The sequence below is a fragment of the Cololabis saira genome, chromosome 15, assembly GCF_033807715.1.
Source record: "Cololabis saira isolate AMF1-May2022 chromosome 15, fColSai1.1, whole genome shotgun sequence".
Classification (NCBI taxonomy): domain Eukaryota; kingdom Metazoa; phylum Chordata; class Actinopteri; order Beloniformes; family Belonidae; genus Cololabis; species Cololabis saira.
The window spans coordinates 45,065,762-45,069,025 of record NC_084601.1 but is presented as its reverse complement, the minus strand read 5'-3'; the positions used below and the strand labels follow the sequence as shown (position 1 = coordinate 45,069,025).

Below are 3,264 nucleotides of genomic sequence, written 5' to 3'. Positions count from 1 at the left end.
TAAATTACTTTATTTATTACACTGATATATGAACGGGTGAGGAGATTCTATGTTAATCTTTTAGAATCACACACTCAGAAGGATGAAGTGTGTTCTGTAGTTACTGATACTCCTTTCCCACCAAACCGGTTCCACGACTGGTTCTGGATCAGTGCCCAGTTTCTGTTTCCAGCTACAAAGGGCATTAACACGTTTTATGTTTGAATTTGTTTTATGTAAAGCACTTTGTGCTGCATTTTATGCATGAAAGGTGCTCTACAAATAAAGATTGATTTGATTTAATTGTCCAACAGGGAATTTGACTCGCTGTACCCAGATTTAAAATTAGCAAACAGTAAAGTAAATAAACAAATGTAGGCACTCTAACATATATACAATTAGAGGACTGAAAGGTGCAGCAGTATGAGGTAGAAAAAGGACGGCTCTAAATAAAATAACATATGTACAATTTTTTTTTCTTCTTTTTAAGTGAGAGGTGCAGCAGAATGAGTCAGACATGATTGTTACTGGGAGGTTTAACAGGCAAGCCGAGTCTTGTCCTAAGACGTTTCCTCGTTCCATCTGCGTTAACAACACTGCAGGTGTTTTAACAAAAGACACACAGACTGATAAGACTTGTCCCGGGATGACTGTGTTCTGAATGTTAAAACATACTTTTCTGGGAACCTGTACAACCGAGACCTGGTGTGAGGAATCACCTGTCCAGGTAAAGCTCTACGATTTTCTGATACTTACTGATTAAAACAACGTGATGAGCATTAACTCAGTTAACTAATCAGATGAACAAAGCTAAAACAGCGAGAGTAGAACTTTGTTGGCTCTTACTTCTAATCAAGAGAAAATATTTCACATTTAAATGAACAGTCATGACATTGTTTTGGTCGGCGTGTGCCACACTAAACCCTAACCCTAACCCTAAACCTAACCCTAACACTAACCGTAGCCCTAACCCTAACCCTAATCCTAACCCTAACCCTAACCCTGACCCTAACCCGAACCCTAACTCTAACCCTAATCCTAATCCTAACTCTAACACTAACCCTAACACTAACACTAACCCTAACCCTAACACTAACCCTAACCCTAGCCCTAACCCTAACCCTAAACCTAACCCTAACACTAAACCCTAACCCTAACCCTAAACCTAACCCTAACACTAACCCTAACCCTAAACCCTAACCCTAACCCTAACCCTAACCCTAACCCTACCACACTAAAGGTTCTGGAGATAATAAAACACTGAAGCAGTGAGAGCTAGAAGTCATCCATGACTTAAATCTAAATCTGACATCCCAGCTGAACAGGAATATTCCACCTCTTCTACGCTGCATCTGTTACAGATATATTTGGAAAGGTTTTGGAAGAATGTCCAGATAATCTTGGTAGATCTCTGAGGTTGAAAGCTGAGTCCAGTATTATTGAGAGACCAATCTCTAAGCTTTACATGGTATCACGGGTCCAGGTGACTGTTACATGAAGGTGTTTGTCTCCTTTGTAATATCCATTTAAGGATTGTTATGTTTGTTTATCCTTTAGCCGATTAGGGGCCGGTGTGTAGAGTGTGTCGTATTTTACGTCTTATTTTCTGTGTGGACACTAGATGGTGCTGTAGGCCAGTGGTTTAAAACCTTTTTTAATCACAGCCTCCCATTTAACGTGCATTGTTGTCTGTGAAAATCTATTTTCCGGGTGAAGCAACTAATATTTTTTCGGTTATTTACAAGTTAGAAGTTATCTGGAAAACAGTGATATACAGAAGAAAACAATTACACACTTTTATCCTTTGATTCAATTTTTAGTTAAGAATTATAAGTGTGTGAATGTTAAACATCATATATCTGTACTATATAATATCTTAGAAAGTGATGACGAACCAGAAGAACTGAGACAAAAAATAAGATGGCAAGAAGAACTCGATCTTATTATATCTAAACCCGATTGGGAAGATATAAGTTTATCCTCAAACAAAACAACTGCATCTCTGTTTTGGCGAGAATATGCATGGAAGATTCAGATGAGATATTTTCTAACACCTGTCCAACAAGCTAAATTCCAGCAATCAGCAACATCAACATGCTGGCGGGATTGTGGTGAAAACCTGCTTATTACAGTCACATCTTCTGGTCCTGTCCTATTCTGAAAATGTATTGGTCAAGTATTTGTAAAGAAATCTGTTGTATTTTGAAATTGGACTTAAATATCGATTATGAGTTTGCTTTGTTAGGGAAAATGCCAAAAGAGATAGTTAAAACTGAGGATAAGTACCTTATAAGAATTTTAAGAATAACAGCTCTTAAACTCATAACAAAAAACTGGCTTCAGAAATTAAGTCCGGTTTTAGAGAAATGGCGAGACTTAATGGAACAAGTAAAAGAAATGGAGCAATTAACGTATAAAATCAGAGGAAATCAGAGGACGAGACACATGCTGTGGGCTAAATGGGAGAGCTATATAAAAAATGGGGGTGAAATGCTAAGATTATTTGACGGATAGATATATGGAGGAGTCAACAACTGAACGGGGAGCACTTAATGTTTTTTTTTATTGTTATTTTTTATTTTTTTATTTTTTATTATTATCTTTGGAGGTATTCTCATGTACTTGCTTGCTAATTGCTCTCATGGTGCGTCTCTCTCCCCCCAGTTGTATTGTGTTTATGAAATAAGAATGGAAATGAGGATTTGTGAAAATATGAATTTTAGTTAATACATAAAAGATAGTGAAGTGTAAGGGATGTATAGGGGAGGGAGGTAACAGGGGGGTTAGAAGGAGTTTAAAGGCATGTTAGGCCTCTATTTGTTTTGTTTGTGTTTGTTGTTATTTAGATATGTCCTTTTAATATTTTTTTTCATTTTCGTGTAAATGTTGAGGTTAGTGTCTGTCTCATGTCTATATCTATTTTAGTTGTTTTTTTTGTTAAAAAAAAAGATGGAGTTGAATTGGAAAAAAAAAAAAAAAACTAATTACCTGAAGTTAATGCATGCTTTTGAGATGTAAGTGCTCTGAGAGACAACGATTACAGCGAGTCACAGATTCTGACCAATATTGCCAGAAAAAGTTCTGGTGTAGCTAACGAGAAAACTGTCACTCCACTGACGCACTGTCGCCATAGTATTAGGAAATAAATGAAATTTGATAAATGAGAGAATTAATCCACAGTGGATTAACAAAACTCATTATGACATTTTCTCTGACAGAGTGCACTGAAGCGCACGTTCACTCATTTCAATTTCTTTTTCTGCTCATGTCTGTTGGAATCCTTTT

General features: G+C 36.7%; 1 protein-coding gene across 1 annotated transcript in view; it reads left to right on the top strand.

Moving 5' to 3' along the window:
- The first annotated feature begins 586 nt into the window (after nt 1–586).
- Nucleotides 587–3,264, top strand: part of LOC133460973 (protein NLRC3-like) — a 24,414-nt gene continuing 21,736 nt past the window's right edge. Inside the window, exon 1 of the mRNA XM_061741682.1 lies at nt 587–706. The gene's annotated coding sequence lies outside the window, so the exon portion shown is untranslated. The remainder of the gene's footprint in view (nt 707–3,264) is intronic.